This window comes from Stenella coeruleoalba (genome assembly GCF_951394435.1).
Source record: "Stenella coeruleoalba genome assembly, chromosome: 7".
In the NCBI taxonomy this organism is placed as follows: Eukaryota; Metazoa; Chordata; class Mammalia; order Artiodactyla; family Delphinidae; genus Stenella; species Stenella coeruleoalba.
The window spans coordinates 62,440,881-62,463,764 of NC_137153.1; the positions used below are offsets into that span (position 1 = coordinate 62,440,881).

The window sequence follows — 22,884 nt, forward strand, 5'->3', positions numbered from 1 at the left end:
TAAAATTCTCTTGTTTATAAGCCACTCATTGTGGTATTTTTTTACAGCATCCCAAACTGATTAAGATAGAGATTTAGCTGTCTATACAAAGTGGAAGTAGAGATCTTCTTAAAATGATGTACCACAATGCTTCTGACTCCATTGTCATCTTTACCCGTGCATACTTGTTGTCCATACTTGATGTCACCAATTACTGATTACTTTGGGGATTCTGTGGTGCAAATTGGACGCTTTCTTGCTTTTAAATAGTTGTCTCAGGATTCAGTTTTTCAAGTGTGCTTTCTAGCTCTTGCATTTTTATTTTTGTTTTTCTTTTGCTGTAGTCTCCTCTCCTTTTTGCTTTAGAAATACTAAATATTAAATTAAAATATCCATGTATTTATAGCGTGAGGTGTGTTTTTTTCAGCTTTATTTAGGTATAGTTGACAAATTAAAACATATGTATTTAAGGTGTACAACTTGTTGTTTTGATATATGTATACAATGTAATATGATCACCACAATCAAGCTAATTATCATAGCCATCATTTCAAATAGTTAATATTCTGTTTCTTTTTGTGTGATGAGAATGCACCTCTTAGCAAATTTCAAGTACACCATACAATATCGTTAACTATATTCACCATGCTGTACATAGCTCTTCAGAACTTGTTGATTTTGAATAGCTGATACTTTGTACCTTCTGACCAACATCTCCCCATCTCCTCCAACCCCTGGCCTCTGGGAACCACTATTCTACTCTCTGCTTCTATGAGTTTGACTATTTTAGATTCCACATATAAGTTAGATTGTATAGTATTTGCCTTTCTATGTCTGTAGAATATGAATGTATAACATTATCCTACTGAGTTTGAAAATCTTGCTTTTTGTTCCTCCTTCTCTTATGTCTGAGGTCTCTGTCACCATTACCTCTATGGGGAAAAACAGTAACAGTACTGCAGGATTTATGTTGAGTACATCAAGGAATCATTTAGACACATGTCTATATTCCACCTATACTACATATGTGACATTGAGTAAGATACTTAAGATTGAGAAAAACTAAGCCTCAGTTATTCACTTGTACAGTTAGGTTAGTATTCGTTAACCTAACAGTAGTATTCTGGAGATAAAAGTAGATAACATGTACATGAGTGTTGGGTGTATACTAGGTCCCCAGCTAATGGAATATTTGTAACTGATATGTTTGATTCTATGCTGATTGGAAATTGAAGTTTATCCTTTAGCCTGATCCCCATAGTAAGTATATAAAACCTGACTCTGTTTTTGGACTTCCAGAGGTGAAGGACAGTTAAATGGTGGGTTATTCACAGATGATTTATCATCAGGAAGTGCACACTCAAAATTAATTTGATGCTGATTCTCTCTATAATACATGAGCCTCACCACAGGTGACCTTTATTCCTCTTTCCATATCAGGAATTTGGCTCCCTCCATGGCTTGTTCTCTAGGTATTTCCCCTTCTTGTTTCCCCCTGCCCTAGTCTAACATAGTTTCAAGAAATTAAAAAAAAAAAAATTGCTAAGCATAAATACATTGAATTATTTCTCCTGAAAAATATTTAACTGTTTCTTTGAGTCTTTGTGTATGGTTTTATTCAACTAAGAGGTGCCTTAAATTAACAATAATAGATCAGATAGAAAATACTATGCAGAAAAAGGCTAATAATTGAGATATAACAGTACTACATTTATGAATTGCCCAATAGAATGTGTGACATATAGTGTGCCCTCTAGAAATTTCCATTTTTTGCCCCATATTCCTATTTTTAAACAATTGTAATTACAGTGATAATTATATTAGTAGTTAATGTGTATTGAACTTCTAATGCAGTGTTTTACTTAATGCTCAGGGCCACCCTATGCATGGATGCCTTAATTTTTCCTATTTACTGACTCTTAAGAAAGTTAAATAAATTCCCCCAAATTATATATACTTTCCCCAACTGGAGGTTTCTAATCCAACTGATTTTAAAATCCATGTGTTTCATCACTGTACCAGGATGCCCCATCCTGGATCCCTTTTCTTTTTTAACTCACATTGGTAGAAAACCTTCTATGTGATGTGGTTGATGGATAGTGGATGAATAAATGGTCCCCTAAAATGTTTTTTCAAATATCTACGATTGTCATTTTATTTATGTACTTACTGTGTTAAAATGGTATTATGAAGGGGAAGTCAACATTAACTTTTAGCATAGATAATTTATTTTTGTGTTTACTTATGTATTTATTTTACCTTTGGAAAGCAGACAGATGACTGGACACTGGATAGATAACTTCTGATCTAGAGAAGAGCTGGGAAAATGTCATGGCATAGAGAACTGAGGGTCATCAGTTCAAGCTGAGAGCCTTTGCCCCAGGGGATTGCTTTGGGGGATCAGATAACAGAGCTGGGAAAGAGAAGCCCTGGAATGCAGAGGGCATTTCTGAAGATAGACTTCATGATTTTGCCTAAGGACAGTTCCAGAATGAGGGGGAAATTCACAGTTAAGACAGTTGTTTTAATGGTTTCTTGTCTTTAACCACCATAATTTAATATCATTGGTTTGTGCCTATACCCTATATTCTTACTAGTGTAGAAATAAAATGAAAATTAATACTATTTTGAAATTCTGTGGGTTTTTGGAGGGGCGCTAGAATCCTAAATAGCATTATTTTCCACCAAAAGGCTTAAAAACAATTAAATCTAACCTCCTGTGAAAGTCCTTATTTTGTTACTTTGTTCCACAACTCCTTAAAACAAAATCACCTACATTGGAACTATTGCTACCAGATGTAATAAGATAGAATAATGGGTTTATCTGCTTTATTTGATATGAGCCAGATGACAAAGCTTTGAAGATAGAATGTGATTCTTATATATTTGTGTGCACACGCACATGGTCATGCTTATGTGTGTATTACTTGGGAATGGGAAAAAAAGAAAGGTGTGAATATGCTAGGTTGCATTTGGTAGTTCTCCTCTGATAACTATGTTATTATATTCTATTTTTTTGCTAATGATTACATATAAATTCAATGCATTGAAACAGACATCAGAGAGGCCAGAAAAACTGAGGTGTAAGAGAAAATGAACTCTGTGGAGAGGCAGGTATGTAGTGCAGAATGGGGCACTGATGAGCCATTTGTCACTAAGCTAAATAAGAAAATCAGAGATCATAATCCTAAATGAGCCCAGACCTCACTGTACAGACAGCTGTGCATGGTTAAGAATAGCATCCTAATTTCCTTTAATAAAAAATCCAAATATGATGACAAGAAGGTTAAGTACATAGCCTTATTTGTGTGTTTGACAATGTCAGACACAATTGCTAATATGGCTCCTTCTATAATAGTTACATTTAGTATTTACAAAGTTGTGAAATAGTTTTGTTTTGTTTTGCTTCAGTTTAATCAGTTTTAGCATTCGATTTTCTGAGAATCCAGCCACCTGGCTTCGAGTACTGCATTCTTTATACAAAATAGATATGACACATTTTTGAGTTAAGACAATCAAACCACCTGTTCAGGAAGCACAATTAATATACATTAAAAAGAGACCAGGGCATTTGCTGTGCTTCCTGTCTCCTCACCCTCCTCTGCCATTATATTGATGTTAGAAGTTCCTACTCAGCTGCTACATGTTTGGCTTGGCAAGACAAGAGTCTTGCTAAAACAAAATCTTCCACTTACAATTGGAAGGTGTAATTTAGTCATTTACACCATAGTATGAATGAGTTTTATATGAATGTAAGTGGAGAGGAAAAAAAATAGCGTTAGGCTTCCAGGCTTCTAAGGTGGTAGAAGGTCCATGATAGGACACACAGGGAAATTATCATTTTCAGTGATGTTCTAGGCCAAGAATTGTTTTAGGTGTTGAATTCTCCTGTCAATCACGTGAAATACTTACGGCAAGTTTGCGGATCAGGAAAATGAGGCTCTCTAAATCTAAGATTTGTTTTTACTAATGTTATCATGAAAGAGTACAGCAAAAGTACAAAGTAAGTACAACAAAGAGAAGCCAAGACACCAAAAGATATATTTTACTTACTTTTAAAATTTGCATAGGAAATGGGCCACTACCTGCCAGAAACTATATCTGTGCATTGTAAGCCAGGTCCCCATTAATTTTTTGTAGTAGGAGGCAATGAGTTACTTTTCACCCTGCTATTCATGCCTTCTTTGCTAGTATTTCTAAATAAAACAGAGCTTTGAAGTAGTATTTGAGTTGTCAGAGGGACATTGGTCTTCCCTACAGTGCAGACCTTGGCTTTTATTTCTTCAAGACCATTCAGATTTGAACAAGGCAAACTTGGAATGTAGGCCCAAAGGACTTGTATTGTTTATAAAACTTTTCTCAGGCATTCTTCTGACAACTTCTTAACTTATCTGAAAGTTGTTCCAGGTTTATTCATTTTAATGTTACTTTCTTACAATCCTGCTCACTCTTGGTATAAGTTAAAGTAAAAACAAACATATATTAGTCTATGAATGACTGATAATAGTAATAATATAATAATTATGTCTTTCCTGATTATTGTATCCTGCTGTTAAAATTAAGTTCATATCTTGATGAGTGTTCCTGCTACTTCGTTCTCTACACAGTACCAACATAAATCAGATCCGAAATGTTAGCTTTAGATTACTCCTAGGTGCAACTGGAAGTGTGGCTTAAAGCTATATCAGAATGTAAGACTGTCTTTGGGTTTGTAGTTCCACCCTCTTTTACTTATTTAAGTCAACCATCTTGGCTCAATTCAAACATTACTCCCTCCAGGAAAACTTGAACCTTAAGCTAGCAGAAGTACTTTTTCCATGTTTTATTTATGGGACGTTCCATTAACTTAGTGTACGGTATTGGAATTATTTTTACAAGGTTGTTTTCTTACATGCTGAGCTTATTGAATGCAGAAACTACATCTTATTTTTCTTTTTATCCATAATGCACAGTGCATGACATACACAGTGCACATGTTCCTTTAAATAAAATGTTAAATTGATTAAAGGGCAGCCTTTTGTAATATAACAAAATCTTGACATTAGAAATAGGAAATGCTTATGCTGAGTCACAATTAATAATTTTTAACTTGTTTCGTTTGAACTTTACTGATTTCTTTGAAGCTTTCTATTAAGAAATTTAGATTTTAGAGACAAAAGACAATAAGTACATGAATCATGAGGAGAGATCTATATCTTTAAAGGGACAGTTATTAAAAGTACGATAAAATATTTTCAATGTTTTCATAGTAATTGTCTATCGTGTTAATCCCCCTCATCTTATTAAACATCAGTGCTTGCATTTAAACTCTTTCTGCAGAAATATGGAATGCAATAAGCCTTCTACTAATCATAATAAATTTTTTTTAATTTACCCTTTAGTTTCTAATGCAACAACAATGCTGAGTGCAATGTTAAACAGTTTCTCTCCTACTAATACATGAGCTCTCCTGATACTGATAATTGGATTCTGCAGGCAAATAATTTTTCCAGATGACTCAAAAATATTCAACAGGTTATTTTTGCAACTCCAGGTTATTTTTGCAACAGATGAATCCTCAAATTGTAATTGTCCTATGCAGAAAGAAGTAGGATCTGTTAAGGGATGTATGTCATTAAATCTTGTTTCCTGTGAAAGGACCAAGATAGGCAAAGGGATAATAAAATTGCTCCACAATCTATCCTGGCAACACACCTGAAATGTTACATATTAAATAAGTAAGGCAGAATTAGTCCCTTTAAGTATGATTTTTTTTTTTTTTTACTGTTTACCTGATCACCAAAATTTGACACTTAAATCGTAATATCAAAATTCCTCTTGACACCAAAATATCAGTTACTTTTTTTGATTCAGAATATTTGTTCAGATTCTCTACTTAATTACCCTTAAAGAGATCTTAACTAGTTATTAAAAAAACAACAAAAAAATTGTCAAGAACAACTAAATTCACATGATATAATTATCTATATACCATTAACTGAAAAGGTACTTTCTACCTAAAATGACATGACAGAAACAATATGCAGGCATAATTTAAGTGTGATTCTTTTCTTGGCACCAGTTTTTTAAATTATGTAAGTTCTGACAGCTTTATCATATCTGTTGGCATATTTCCCTCTGTATTCTTTATATTTGTTGTCTGGTTCTCTATCTACCCGGTTATTTATTCTCAAGTATTAAGGGGCATCACTGATGTGGGCTGTTTGAGGTATCTTTAAATTTTCTTTGTGTTATAAATAACAAATACATTTCATTATCAACTAATTTTTACAATAGAAATAACAATATAATTTTGAATATAATTTTTCAGTAATATCACCATCACCTTCTTTCAGACAACGGTTTTCTGAGTGTGTGAGAAGGTTGAGGTTACAGCTGATATATAGGAAACTATATATGACATGTAAGTGATCATGTATCCAGTAGTGAGCAACCTTTGATGACTTAATATTCATAGTCATAGAAATGATAAATTGTTAAGTATTTCACCTCCTTGGTTAGGAGGAACCTAATATTCATAGGAACTTTATTTTCTTTGATGCAATTTTAAATGGGATTTAAAAAATTTTTTTCTCTTTCTGACATTTCATTATTAGTGTATAGAAATGCAACTGATTTCTGTATATTAATCTTATATCCTGCAATTTGATGAATTTATTTATTAGCTCTAATACTTTTTGGGTGGAGACTTTAGAGTTCTCTATATAGAGTATCATATCATATGCAACTAGTTTTACCTCTTCCTTTCCAATTTGGATGCCTTTTATTTCTTTTTCTTGTCTGATTGCTAGAACTTCCACTATTATGTGAAATCGAAGAGGTGAGAGTGGGCATACTTGTCTTCTTCCTGAATTTAGCAGGAAGGATTTCAGTTTTTCTTTGTTGAGTATTATGTTGGCTGATCCACTTTCATCATGGTGTATGACCCTTTTTATTTATTGTTGGATTCTGTTTGATTTTTTTTTTTTTTCGGTACGTGGGCCTCTCACTGTTGTGGCCTCTCCCGTTGCGGAGCACAGGCTCCTGACGCGCAGGCTCAGCGGCCATGGCTCACGCGCCCAGCTGCTCCGCGGCATGTGGGATCTTCCCGGACCGGGGCACGAACCCGTGTCCCCTGCATCGGCAGGCGGACTCTCAACCACTGCGCCACCAGGGAAGCCCCTATTGTTGGATTCTGTTTGCTAGCATTTTGTTGAGGATTTTTGCATCTATATACATCAAAAATATTGTCCTGTATTTTTGTTTTTGTAGTATCTTTGTCTGGTTTTGGTATCAGGGAATGGTGACCTCACAGAATCAATTTGGGAGTGTTCCTTCCTCTTCAGTTTTTTGTATTAATTTGAGAAGGATATGTATAAGTTCTTCTTTATATATTTGGTAGAATTCCCGGGCAAAGCCATCTGGTCTTGGAATTTTGTTTGCTGGGAGATTTCTTTACAAATTCAATTTCACTTACAGTGATCAGTCTGTTCAAAATGTCTGTTTCTTTGGATATATGCTCAGGAGTGGGATTACAGGATCATATGGTAATTTATTTGCAGTAACATAGATGGAACTAGAGATTATCATATTAAGTGAAGTAAGTTAGACAGGGAAAGACAAATACCATATGATGTCATTTATATGTGGAATCTAAAAAAAAAATGATATGAATGAACTTATTTACAAAACAGAAATACACTCACAAACATAGAAAACAAACTTATGGTGGTTATCAGGGGATAGCAGGGCAGGGGGAGAGATAAATTAGGAGGATAGGATTAACATATACCTATTACTATGTATAAAAAAGATAAAAAGCAAGGACCTACTGTAGAGCAGAAGGAACTATATTCAATGTCTTGTAATAATCTACAATGGGAAAGAATCTGAAAAAGAATATATATATGTATATATATATGTGTATAACTGAATCACTTTGCTGTACACCTGAAGCTAACACAGCATTGTAAATTAACTATCTTCAATTTTTAAAAAATAGTTTAAATAAATAAATATTTTTTTAAATGTCTGTTTCTTCTTGACTCAGTCTTGGCAGGCTGTATGTTTCTAGAAATTTGTCCATTTCTTCTAGATTCTTCAATTTGTTGTCATATAACTATTCACAATATTCTCTCATGATTTTTGTTATCTCTGTGGTATTTGTTGTTATTTCTTTGCATTCGTTTCTTATTTTGTTTATTTGGGTCCTGACTCTGTTTTTCTTGATGAGCCTGGCTCATCAAGCGTGTTGTTTAGTCTCCACATGTTTGTGCTTTCCCTGTTTTTCTTTCTGTAGTTCATTTCTAGTTTTATACTAGAACATTATATACTAGAACATATACATTTTTTGTCATCAAAGACAAAAAATGGCCTTGTGATTTATATTACGTCACTAAAATCACACTGCCCATGAATGAGATAAATTTGAACCTGTAAGAAAAGGAAAATTTAGTCATGACTTAGGCAGGTAAAATAGCATGTTGATTTAAAATTTCCATAGTATAAATCAATAATACTGATTTTACCTATTTTCTTACTTGAATCAACATGCAGAAAATATAGTCGTAATTGGTAGTATGATACAAATTGGCTACAAAGTCTATAAGAAAAAATTGAAGAATTTGGTTGATATTGATAAATTTAGAGTTGCTGTTCAATGTATGTAATGATGCTTTGAATTCTATAGTAATTAAAACAAGAAGTATTGAATTTACTTAATTTAGACGGATACAGTCTTGAAAGTAATATGCTTTTACCTCAAAGTTAAATCAGTTTTTCCCAAAGTTAATCTGTCTTGTCAATGTGAATATAAATATTAAAGAAAATTATTTTGTGGTGTTCAATTAAGTTACTGTAAAGCATAAATATGTTTGGAACAACTTGTACATATGTAAGGATAATTATTCAACTGTAAATTTTATGAAATTTGAATACAGATAACATATATCCAATTAAAATTTAGTGTGTGAATTGAGATGTGCTCTAATTGTAAAATACATATCAGATTTTTAAGAATTAGTTGAAAATAACGCAACATTGTAAAGCAATTGTACTCCAATAAAGATGTTAAAAAAAGAATTAGTTGAAAAAACATTAAAATATCTCAAATTTTTTGATAGATATTTTGAGATAATTATGTATATGTCTTATTTATATACCCATATAAATATAAAGTTATGTACAGTCAGCCCTTTGTATCCACATGTTTTGCATTTGTGGATGCAACCAACCAGAGATTGAAATTTCAATCCCTGCAGATGCTAAACCCGCCCATAGAGTGGGCTGACTGTATTTATTATACTACATCATTTTATATAAAGCAGTTAAGCATCCCTAGGGGCCCTGGGGACTCCTGGAACCAATCCCCCCATGGATACTGAGAAACAACTGTGTTTATTCTAGAATTCATTTTAATTTCAGTCATTTTTATTTTATTTTTTAATGTGGATGCTAGAATATTTACTATTATGCGACTCACATTATATTTCTTTTGGACAGTGCTATTCTATAACTTTCATATTCTCAAGGGAATGACATCCTCAAAGGGATTGAGAATCACCGTTTGGAGAACAATACCAAAGTCATAAATTCTCTACTAAGATTAGCCTATGAGCATTGGACCATTATTCATTGTACCCCATCCACCATACTTTTTTCACTGATACTTCTGCCAACATGTAGAAAATGTTTACATTTAGAAAAGTGGTTTGATACAGCCAAGACTGAAAAAAATAGTGATACTCAAAGATCCAAGTCAACACTTAAATTTATACTTACAACCAATTTTCAGTCAGAGCAAATGTCAGAGCCCAGGTGTTATCTGATCTACATAGCTAATATCTTTGAAAAATGGACAACTGATTTCAGCACTTGAATCTGCCAATAGGTACAATACTTCATCTGTACAAATACAGCCGCTTCAGTCTTTCCAGCCTATCAGTTTGGCACTGTACTTTATAATTGTCAAAAGAACACAATCAAAAAAAAAAAAAACTAGAATATCAAAATCATTAAGTTGTATATATACATCACTTTAAAAATACTGTTACTACATCCTCCAGTTCTAATCTGGCCAAAGAGTTGGAGCAAGTGGTTTTTTTTTTTTTTTTTTTTTGGTAGTAAACTTAATTTTTCGAGAGATTGCATGTAAAAAGACCTCTTTGTTTCTAAGAACCCCGTCAATTGTTCTTTGCCAATAACACAAATACAAATAGTCTAGACATCACATAATCTTTAGGAAGCAAACAGCTAGATTTAAATGTCAGCAAGATATTAAAAACAACATAATAAAAATGAAGATTATGCCTTGAAATACTAAAATTAATGATAATATTAATACATATTAATTTAAATTATATTGCCATTTTATTACAACTAATTTACGTCTGACCTATGTGTTTTGCCTTTGCTGGAAGTACTCTCCCTTCAGCTTTAGCCCACAAAGATATTACATCAGCAGATATGTTAGACAAGTCTATAAGAACATTTTCAACAGAGCCAATACGATATATAGTTTTAGCACATTATGATTAAACCTAAATCTATTTAAGAGCAAGAAATGCAGAAAATTAGACTTGGAAAGATGAAACAGCCAAAAAAGAAATAATAATTCTTTTTTGGTCAATATGCATTGACCATTGCTAGAAGAATAGGGAGGTGCTTTAAAGCAAATCCTGGAAACATATCGTATGCTATATAGTTGGACTACCAATTTTCAGAACTTAAAACACAATTTTTTAAATATATCTTAGATTGACTAATCTGTTTCACATGATTTGGCATATGATTCAGGAAATTAATCCTAACCCATCATTATCATATAGTAAAGGAATGCTGAACAAATATTTTACTTTACAAAAGCAAATAGGAGATAACAGAATGTTTGAGAGTCTAAAATTCAAGAATTTAATGGGTTGTAAAAAAGTTTATGGAGAATATTTTTACCATTTATTTTTGTTACCCTTCCAGAATATAACTACAAATCACCCTTTGGTCATTTCACTGGTTGGCCCCTGATTTGACCTTCTAGAACACGCACTGGTTGTTTTCTTCAGCTGGATATTTTCCCTCGGAAAGGAAAAACAAAACTAAAAGTTTGACCAAAAGAATCTCTTCTCCAGTGGCAGTTTGAAAGAATGATTTCATCAATTAGTGGTGCTATTGAAAGGCTAATTATTTAGTTAGCAAATTAAGATGCTATTTGTAAAAATAAGAATCCTATTATATGCTCATAATTTTGAAAATGCTTTCTTTTCTGTCTTCCTAAGTTACACAGTATAATTTGTAATTAGAAATCCTTTCCATAGCAACTTATCATTTTCCATTTCAAACTTAAATCCAATAGGCCACCTACTGCAGATGATGAACACGTAAACTCAGGAAAAAAGCAAAGATAATTAAATCTTTCGTTTTGGATGAATACATAGAGAAAATGAGGCTTAGAACAGAGGACTGTCAATTGTGTAAAATGATGTATGCAAGTGGTACATCTAAATGTGGTGGCATGTACAGATAATGCATTGTGGATTCTTTGGGCAAGTGTAGATTTATCAGATAAATAATAGCCTCCAGTTTTTGTCTTCATTCTACCTGGCTAAAGCAATGACAATTTGTTATTGATTCTGTTTACAGATTTATTTACATCTGAGCTTTATAAGTAGACTGCCAAAATAAAATCTCTCATTGTTATAAAACCATGTATTTGCTCATATGAAACTTATTTACAATTTAGAGCATCTTAAAACACCATGTCTCTGAAGGTTGACTTTATGAAACACCAGAATGTTTGGAGTGACTATAGGTAGACCTGAATTTGAAGTCCTGCTTTAGCAGTTTCCAGCTTGGGGTTATTTCACTATCTGAATGCCTGATGCTGAAATAATTTTCTAGGCCCAAGATGGAGCCACTCCTGCCTGCGGTGCCACATCAATAGATGAAACTTAGGTAACTTTTGTGTCCTTATAAATGCTGTGCTTGATTAGAACAGTATATTCAGTCAGCCAGTCCTCAAACGCCAAACCAACTCTAGGTCTTCTCGCCCTAAACAAGGTTGACTGTGTGGCCCCAGCCAATCAGATATTTTCTATTCATCTCTTCCTTGTTCTTTATTCTTTATCCTATAAAAGTTTATTGCCTTCTACCCCGTTTTGCAGTTCTCCACAAGGAGACTGTCCATTTCATGAAGTGTAAGTTCATATCACCTAAATTGTCTTCTTTAATAATTTCTTTTAACAGTTTTTGACGCCCAGTATGGGATTGGGAGCTGACTGCTAATGGTCTGTGGCACAAGATGTACGGGCAGGTGGCTGCTGAACTGTTCACTGTTCCTCTTGTTGTTACTGATGGCTGTGGGTGAGTCACTCTTTGATTCGACCTCTGCTCCCTTGTGTGCAACTCTACAATTCAAACAAACTTCAAAACAAACTTTATTTAATGTATATATGGTTCCCAGTAAGGCTCTGACATATTGGAAAGGTTCTGGGAGTCCATGATGGGTGGCTACCATTAGAGGACTCACAAAACTTCAAGGTAAATTCACAGCATAAACTACTGAGGAACTTGGGAAAACAGCTCTAAGTCCAAAACATAGGAGTCTTTTGATTTCTGTCTCAGTTGAAAACCTTCACCTTGATATAAAGAAGCAAATTGAAGATAATGTACTTGGATTGGTAGATTAGTGTCTTGCTCTCATTCAGGTTATTACCCAATTCTTTGAGGAGTTAAAAGCATCTGTCCTACAAATTGAGTCTTTACAAGAACAGAAAAAGCCCACCTATTCTTTTTATCAATCCCTCTCCCCTCCCCCATTTATTTCAGAAGGCTTGTAGGTATTGTAAATAATCTGGCCTTAGGAAACAAAAGTCCTTAGAGGAACTTGTATTCTTTCTCTGTGCTTTGGAGATGTAAATATTCTATCTGGTCTTCTCTAGGAACTGAGAGCCATCTCTTTGAAATGCAAACATCAGGGAGGTAATTATTATCAGAAGGAAAAAACAAAAAATGAGGACAAGCTATTTGGAAACTAGTTGAAATGAAAATCTTAAAAGTCTTCTCCACAAATATTAATAAAAAGTTTAAGCCATCTGAGCACATAACTTAACTTATCCCATATGTCAGAAATTGCACTATGACATGGTTCAGATCCAACTCTTTTTTAAATATTGAGTATTGTATTATTGTACCTGTCACATGATTAAAATTAAGTGAAAGCTATAAGCTGTCTGTTTTTGTCTGTCTATATTTTTATATATGTCTATGTATATATGTTATAGATGTGTGGCATTTTACAACCTCCAGATGGTATTGCCAAAATTAATTTTTAAAGAGCACTTTTAATGGGCGTAAAGAAAATTAAGCATTTATATCAATCAAGTATACTCTCAGAAATACTAAAAAACTAACTTAAATGTTGTTCAGGTTCACATGATCTAGGATACTCTTCAATAAATAAAAGCTAATTAAGGTTTTTTTTTTTTGTTGTTTAATTAAAACAAGCATGTGTTTTAGAGCTATTGGTATTGAATATACTGTAGATATACAACTTTTATCCCACCTAGGTTTACTATAAGTCAAATAAGCTCATGTTATATCTATTACAGAATTTGTCAGCAAGAAAGTTAACTTAAGATGATGGTTAGCTGTTTAGTGTCTCAAGATATTTTCATGAGTAATCTGAACATAAGTGTTAAAAACAAGTAAATTAACTAGATGTAAGAGAAAATTTATAAATGGACTTTTCAACAATAATTATACTTTATGGTGTGTTTACTTAAAAATCATTACTAAAATCTTTCTGGTAACTTGAAACCTTAAAGTTATTCTGAGAAAAGTTAATGATTGATATTCATTGAATATATAAATCATTTCCAAGTTAGAGAAAATACTGAAACATTAATTACAAGCATAAGTTTATCCACTTCTGGCTTTCTTTTCCAGAGGAAGTGAAGATACTTGGGTTTATTAGTAAACACATTTTGTGTCATTGAAAAATTCAGTGAGGAAAAATATACTTCTAGAAATCATGAAATGTATTTATAAATTTGCTAATCCACAGAACACTAATGTAACAGACAACCTACAAATTTCTTACTTCTTAGTTTTCACTAGGAATTAAAGATTCTAAGAGTTAAGAATTCTGACTAACATATATGGAAATAGTAAGGGAAAGATGTCTATGCAAGGAAAGTAGGATATGTTTTGGTAAGAAGAGGTATGAGGTATGTAGGTGTTTTTGTTAAGAGAAAAATAAAGTAGTTTTGTCCTAAAGTAAAACATATAGTCCAGAATGAGAAAGAAGGGGGAAACATAGGACAAAATGTGAATGGATATAAAAAGTTGTAGAAGCTTTGTGGAAAAAATAATCTTGGGAAAGGAATTTTATGTATGGTCAAGAAGGCTAAGATTGGAATGGAATTATTTAAGTTTAAAAATGAGTTTTAATATCAAAAGTACATGGGTGTAAAATTAGAATTAGGTTTTCTCTTTGTTAAAAGAAAGTGTTATTAGATTATTGGTCTTCTCTTGATAAGAAATTGTAAACAATGTTTTTTCTTTACCTTTTAAGTAATCTACCTAGAAGTCAAAGATTTTGTTTCTCACCAAAATAATTTACTGTGTTTCATGTTGTCTTTATCAGGTCTTTGATTATTTAAGAAAACCCAGTTTTCTCAGTATTAAAAGAGCTAAGGTTTTTACAGCTCTGTAACCTTCTTTCTTTGCCTTCAAAGTCTTTAACTGTCACTTTGGTTAAATGGATAGTTTTTGACAAACTTCCCCCCAATAAAATTCTAGATGAAGTCTTTTTGACCTCAAAGTAACTTTGAGAATTCCCAGAGGGCATGTGGAAAATGTCAAAGGATTTTTCTCTCACCTGGTAAAATAATAAACTAATTAGATTTATTTGCTTTGTTAAATTACATGGGAAGCATTATCAAATAATGTTATACCTTCTTAGGTTATGTTTGTATGGAGGCATGTTATTAATATAAGTATTCTAGGAATTGTATGAAATTCCTTTAAATCTGATATGTTCTAGTATAATGTTATCAGTCGTAATTCCAGTTATTATCTTAAAATGTTGTATATCACAGAAATAACCAAATTTCATTGTCAATTCCATTATAATGAACTCTCATCAGATCCTTAACTATGGGCATTTTTAAGTGTTTTGTCATTTACAGACAGTTATTGTTTTACTCTTAAGCTTTTGCAAAAGTGAGTTTCATGGAAAGGACCCTACCAAGTACTCTTGACCACTGACACTGCTGCCAAATTACAAGGTCTCAAACCTTGGGCATATTCACAACTGAAGAAGGCTCCACCTGACATATGGTCCTGTGGGATTGCTGGAGACCTTAAAATCAATTTAACTAGGAAGAAAAGTACTTGGACAGCTTCCTCCCAAGATGTGAGGTCAAGAGAATCAAGAATGTTTCTTTTCTTTCTTACTTCGCTCTCTGACCATCCTTTTCCAAATTCTTACACTATGAAGGTCTTTCTGATTCTTTTGTCCACCTTTTTCCTTCTCTGGCTGAAAAGATCATGCCATAGTTCACATATCTCAGGCCATTGAGGAGGATAATCCAGTCTACAACTGGCTATTGGATTTGCTACCATGATGCTGATCCTGTAGTTCTTTCTGCCTGTCACAAACGTCTCCCTGATTTTCAATGCCTTGTTTTTTCTGGAACAAGATCACTGGATAAACAGTTCTGGGGATGTAGAAACACAGTTACATGAAATACATGAAAAGGCCAATTGGCTTAACAAATTATCCCCCTACTTGGGATCATTTCTTGACCTGTTTGATTCTACCTGTTGGGGGTCATGGAGACCCTAATTCAGGAGTCCTTACCAAACCATGGACATTGTTTTGTTCTTAATAATTATTGTCTATAATATGCTGCATTTCCTCAAAAGTTTTAAATGCATCTGGGCAGCCACTAACGAGCTGACAGATGATCTCTCTTTGACTGGAATGACAAAAGAGAATAGACACTGCAAGAATAGGAGCCTGACATCAACTCCTATGAATACTACACTGAGACTCAAAGAGGCAATGGTAGCTGAGAGTTACACTAAGACCTATATATATATATATTTTGCGGTACGCGGGCTTCTCACTGATGTGGCCTCTCCCATTGCGGACCACAGGCTCTGGACACGCAGGCTCGGCGGCCATGGCTCACGGGCCCAGCCGCTCCGCGGCATGTGGGATCTTTCCGGACCGGGGCGCAAACCCATGTCCCCTGCATCGGCAGGCAGACTCTCAACTACTGCGCCACCAGGGAAGCCCCAGACCAATATTTTTGATCATACCTCTTAGACAAAAGGATGATCGAAAGGGAAGAACTGTTGAAATAAGTTTCTCCAAGATGGATCTGCTCCTACCTGGCATACCACAGCAGCAAACTGAAATTTAGATAACTGTTGTGTCCATGTAAATGCTCCACTTGATTGGAAACAAGTATATTCAGTCAGACAATCCACATATGTCAAGCCAACTCTGTGCCTTCTCACCCCAGACCACTGTGTGACCCCCAAATCAATCAAATATTTTCTATTTGTCTCAATATTTCTACTGTTCCTAGTTCTTTATTAATTATCCTATAAAAGCTTCTTGCCTTCCACCCCATTTTGCAGTTCTCCGAAAGGAGACTGTCTACTTCATGAAGTGCTAATAAAGTCTGTATCACCTAAATTTTATTCTTTAATCATTTCTTTTTACACTGGTGACTTCTTTGTATTCAACTGTCATAAGGATAAAATTAAATAATGTATGTAAGGGCTCGATATACTCCCTGGCCCATATGAATAATTCAATGAAAGGCAGATACCATTTTTATTGAGAAAAATAGGAAAAGCGCTGAGTACTATGTGAACACTCAGTAAGTAAATCAGTGAATACCATTGTGATTTAATGAAGAGAATTTGATTACTGAAATCAATTTAACAAATGAAATATTAATGACTAACAAATGGAAAATGTTGATCATGTTATTAGAAAATTTTGCCCAGTGCTGTAATCTTAAACTAACTAGAGATGGTACTCTCTCAGATCACCATAAAAAGCCAGACTGCTCTTGAATAACTTTTTGAACACTTACAAATATTTCTAAACAAGATCATTACATTTCTTACACATCATAGCTTGAAATGAAACATAAACTAATCGTAAAACAACTGCTTTTTTGGGGGGGTACCTCGAAAATAAATTTTATTTTCATGTCAGTACAACAGAGATATTGCCTTTTAAAGATCTAAAACTTTGGTACTTAAATCAAGTTAATTCCAAGCTTCTACATATCTTTATGAACTTTACATAAAGAATACCATGATGTGTAAAAAGGATTATATCAGCTTTCCACAGAATTAGCTATTCTTTCAATTTTCATTAAAATTAAATCTCTTTTGTTCATTAAAAATAAATCTTGGGCTTCCCTGGTGGCGCAGTGGTTGAGAGTCCACCTGCCGATGCAGGGGACACGGGTTCGTGCCCCGGTCCAGGAAGATCCCACATGCTGCAGAGCGGCTAGGCCCATGAGCCACGGCCGCTGAGCCTGCGCGTCCGGAGCCTGTGCTCCGCAACGGGAGAGGCCACAACAGTGAGAGGCCCGCGTACCGCAAAAAAAAAAAAAAAATCTTTTGCTTACATCCAACTTATCCATGTTTGCTATTTTCACAGCACCCACCCAATTACCAACACTTAAAAGATCTAAATAAAGTTAATATCTATTATAAGTAATCCTCCACTAATTACCCTCACTGTTCTGTTCATTGCTAATAACACTTTTTGATTAGTCTCATAAGGACAGCGTGTTCCAAACATTATGTAGCTCTAATGTGGTGTTATTAACTTTGTTCAATATCTCCCTATTTATGATGCAAACATCAGTACATAGGAAGAAAATAAAATAAGAATTGCCAAACCTTTTGTTTTAACAATATTATATTCTCTTCACCTTCTGTTTGGTTACATGTGAACTAAGATGTTTTTCTCCAGTTTTTTAATGTGGTTTTTTTTGTTTGTTTGTTTCTTTGAGTTCAGTGGATATGTCTTAGTTATTCTTTTTAGGATAAAATTAAGACTCAATTTAGACTATCTCTAGTGGGTTATTATCAAACAGCATGTGTCAATAAAAGAAACTAGAAAATCATAGGACCCAGAGATACCAAGCCCTCTCCAAAATGGAAACATATTTGATGGCTTTGAAGATATTTCAGGACCCAGGGCAATTTGGGTGGCTGCACTGTGTGGGTCCCCTAATCACAATAAGAGTTCTTGAGTTATCACTTTAGCATACTTCGTTAATGTGATTTAACAGATCTCTCTGTATCTGTTTTTTGTTTTTTGGAATCTCTTTCTATTCTGTCCATACTAATAACTGAATGATGCTCTAGGCATATCTCTAGGTCAAATTCCAGGGGAGAATCTCCTGATCCTAACTTCTCTTTTTCCTATTAAGGCAGAGCTTTCATTTAAAGCTGATTGTCACTGAAAAACTTATATTTTGGCTTGAGTGGGTCAGGTACTAACCTAGCCCTAAAGATGATGCCAGTCTCACTTGGTAGTGAATAGGTAATTTCTGCCTAGGATTGCTTTCTCAGCAGGGGTTTGGGAATGTATTGGTTTCCCTTAGCAAAGGGCAGTGGGAGTTGTAGGCATTATAATCAACCTCTTTAAATCTGCTTTACTGGATTTGAGCCAGAAAAAAACTTTGGAATTATCAATACCCTGTATTTTAATGTCTGTTCAGTGTTCACCTGGCCACTGGCTATTTTTAGAATATAATATTCCATATACCACTGACTGTCAATGGTACAAAGTAGAGCAGAAATAAGAACCAGACATGAATAAATAAGTAGATATATAAGGTTACTGGGTAGTTTCTAGGGTGGTGTAATAGTCAGGGTTCTCCAGAGAAACAGGACCAATAGGGGATATATGGATAAAAGTATATATAAATGAATGATATTGGCTCACACAATTATGGAAGCTGAGAGATCCCACACTCTGCCCACTGCAATGCAAGCTGTAGACACAGGAAAGCCAATTGTGTAGTTGGAAGATTCCAGTCCAGGTCTGAAGGCCTGAGAACCAGAAAGCTGAGGACAGAAGATTGATGTCCCCGTTCAGGTGGTCAGGCTGATAGTGAGTAAATCTTCCCTTCCTTCACCTTTTTGTTCTACTCAGGCCCTGAAGTAAAAGATGATGCCCACCCTCACTGGGGAAGACAGTCCACTTTACTCAGTGTACTGATTCAGTGCTCTCACAAACGCACCCGGAAGTAATATTTAACTGGATTTATGGGTTTCCCATGATCTAGTCAAGTTAATACACAAAGTTAACTATCACAAATCACGTAGAAATAGAAGATAACAGATAAGAACAGTCAACTAATCAACAAACCAACCAATCTTCTAAAGTGATAGTTAGAAACGGTGTTTAGGTGGCAATCTATCAATACAAAGTAGCAAGGAATTATGGACTTCCATGTTGGAGAAAGGCAGGATGTCATGAATTTTGGAGGGCAAGCAGAACGATTTATTTGCAGGAAGCATCACTGACAGGTAGGAATGTCTGAGCAGAAGAAATTAGTTTTAATACTAGATCAAGCTTCTAATTCAGAACAAATGCTGCCTTATTGCTTTTTAGGAAAGTCAAGAGGAAATGAGAATTGTACAGCTAAGGCAGTGATTAAGCTATTACAGGGTTTTGACATTATTATACATCAAAATAGAGAAAAGAATCCATAGTACTTTAAATAACACTAATGTTTATTGTCTCTCTGTTGATTGAGAACAGGCTGGTATAAAGACAAAAGTGACCCTTTATAATGGTATATGGTTGGGTAAATTTGCTGAGTTAGGAGAATCTGAGCAATTCAAACTAATCTCTAACCATAATCAGCTACAAGTAGCCTTGATGAGTCACCTAAAATACCTAAATCCACAGTGAAAAAAGAACACTTGAAAAGATTATGTAAGATGATTTAGCCTAAGCTGGGAACTGGCAAACTATGGCCTGGAGGTTGAATACAGGTCTCCCCTAATTAAATAAATTTTATTGAAACATAGCCACACTCATTCATTTATATGTTATCTATGACAGTTTTTTCACTATTATGGTAAATTTGAGTAGTCACAACTTTGACAACATAGCCTAAAAAGACTAAAACATTTATCACCTGGCTTTTTGAAGAAAGTGTTTGCTGACCCAGGCCTTACCTACCAACAAGTAAAAAAATTTTTTTAAATACCAATTTTTTTCCTGTACTTGGAATAATGGAGATCAGTGTTATATTTGGTATTGGTATTTGGCAGAACTAATCCTGAGTATAAAGTATTATGTTTACAGTAGAAGAGAAAAATACATGTCTGGAGAAAAAGTAGGAAGGAGGGGGAAGGGGAAAAAAGGAGAGAGGGAAGGAAGGGAGGGTACGTAATAGGAAGGAAAGAGAGGAGAGGGGAAGAAAAAACAGGGAACTGAGCATACTTAGTTGCAGAGATGAGCAAGGGCATTAGAATCTGGATCTGTAGTCCTTAGTCCCATTTGCTTTTGATGGACTATCTTTGGTTTTATCCTTTTGGTTGTACAAGCCATGCCATTACCCTCACAATGAATTCTTTTCAAAAACTAGTTGAAGTCAGATTTTGCTTATATGCAAATGAAAAATTTCTAAACAATTCAGGAAGGACAGCATATCTGATGACTCAAAGTGAAAGTACCACACCCAGCAATAGATTTTAACCCAATATGGAGACATAGTCCACATTCTCATTGCCAAGAGAATTTCCAAGAAAGCCCCAGAGCACACTCAATAGTGCTATTGAAAGGAGGCCCCTTTAAAAATAGAATTTATTGCATTCAGTACTTTTAAAAAAATTTTATTGGAGCATAGTTGATTTACAATGTTGTGTTAGTTTCAGCTGTACAGCAAAGTGAATCAGTTATACATATACATATATCCACTCTTTTTTTATTCTTTTCCCATATAGGCCATTACGGATTATTGAGTAGAGTTCCCTGTACTATACAGTAGGTCCTTATTAGTTATCTATTTTATTCAATTTATTTTTTGACCATCAGGATTAATTTAAGTAGTTACCATAATACCAATTGCTGGATCTGAGGCCCAGGTGACCCCCTGTGAGCTGTGTGAAAGCTTTCTCCTGTGCAGAAATCCTCGGGCAAAGTGCATTTTCCAGTGTACTCTGCCCTTGTTCTCTGTCACGAGGGTGGGTGTTCTCTCTGTAAGTGTCTTCCTGGAGCAACAGGGGTGGCCTAGTTCTACCTGTTATGGAGGAAGACCCTTACTTCCTCCAGGTAATGGATTGAGCATTAACGAGAGGCTGGGAGTCTGGTCAGGGAACTGGGAGAATGGTCAAAGGAGAGGGATCATGACCAGGGGACTGGAATATGGTGAGGGGGCTGGGAAAATTGTCAGGGAGCAGAAGCCTGACCCAGTGGTGGGGATTATCTCTGAAGACAGACTTCTAGGGCTCAAACTAGGCTCCTCCTCTTACAGCCCTCTGGCATTAGACAAGTTAATAAATTCTGCCAGACCTCAGTTTTCTCTCCTAAAAACTGGAGATGATGATAACAGTACCTACCTTGTTGGGTTGTGGTCAGATTTTAATGAGTTTATTTGTAAAGTCCTAAAAAGAGTTCATTCAGGCTCATTCACAGGAATTGCCTTGCAAGTGATTGTCACACAAAATAAAGAATTTTTTAAAAAAGGAACTTACTGGAGTAAAACTAGCAGTAGATTGGTATTTCTCTTTAAGAAATATTTGTATCAGGATGGTAGACCTTCAATTACTAAGCAAGTTTATGCTATTTTTCTGCTGTTGGAGTTTTTATTGAAATTGACTGAAGGAATTATCAGTAAAAGTTTTCAGTAATATACACTGAGTTATGTTGCTATCAAATTTCTATTTCTATTAGAAATAACAAATGTCTGAATTAAGTATATTAAAAATGAAAGCTTGCTTACTACCATCTTAAGTGTGCAGGACAATTTTATTAGTTATACTTTTGCACATATTTATGACATTTTTAGTTTGTTAGAATACTTGGCAATCAAAAGACTGCAATCAAATCTCCTTTTTATCCTAAATTATTACCACCATACACTAAAAAGTAATAAAACTGGTTAAGTGAAACCGAAACTGGCTCCTCGAGGTTATTCCATTTTATAAAAAACACATTAATAGGTATTTAGCTTGGCTAATATAATAGTTTCTATGGAAACTTATTAACACCTAAGCAAAGAAAAATATTGGCTTTTGCTGTGACTCTAAATTCAACTAAAATAAGCAAAATGAGTGTTTACTATATGCCAAGCACTAAGCAAATCACTGAGAAAAAAAAATGAAAAATTAAAACATAATCTTGTCCTCCAGCAGCATATAACAGTTCAGAAGAAGAATCATACCAGTAATTGAAATATCATATATAATCTTAAATAAATCAATGATAAGAACAAAGTATTATAGCAATGAAATTAAACTCTGACATCTTAACTGAAACCTGACTATCCTAGAAATGGTGCCTATTTCTCACTCATCCTTTGCTTTTCTGATAATATTTACCATAGTGATAGGTATTCATATAAAACATTTTTCATATGATACAGGCATTCCAGATATTTCAATGAAACATCTATTTTCAAAGCTTTGGGAAAAAAAGGAATTCTTAAGCACTGAAAATCTACACAGTATGTTACATTCGCCAAAATTTAAGAGAATGGGGCTTCCCTGGTGGCACAGTGGTTGAGAGTCCACCTGCCGATGCAGGGGACACGGGTTCGTGCCCCGGTCCGGGAGGATCCCACATGCTGCGGAGCGGCTGGGCCCGTGAGCCATGGCCGCTGAGCCTGCGCATCCGGAGCCTGTGCTCCGCAACGGGAAAGGCCACAACAG

General features: G+C 34.6%; 1 long non-coding RNA gene across 1 annotated transcript in view; it reads left to right on the plus strand.

Annotated features, from left to right (window-relative positions):
- The first annotated feature begins 12,194 nt into the window (after nt 1–12,194).
- The window catches only part of LOC307189509, a 296,552-nt gene continuing 285,862 nt past the window's right edge, over nt 12,195–22,884 (plus strand). Inside the window, exon 1 of the long non-coding RNA XR_013829201.1 lies at nt 12,195–12,312. This is a non-coding gene — a long non-coding RNA (uncharacterized lncRNA). The remainder of the gene's footprint in view (nt 12,313–22,884) is intronic.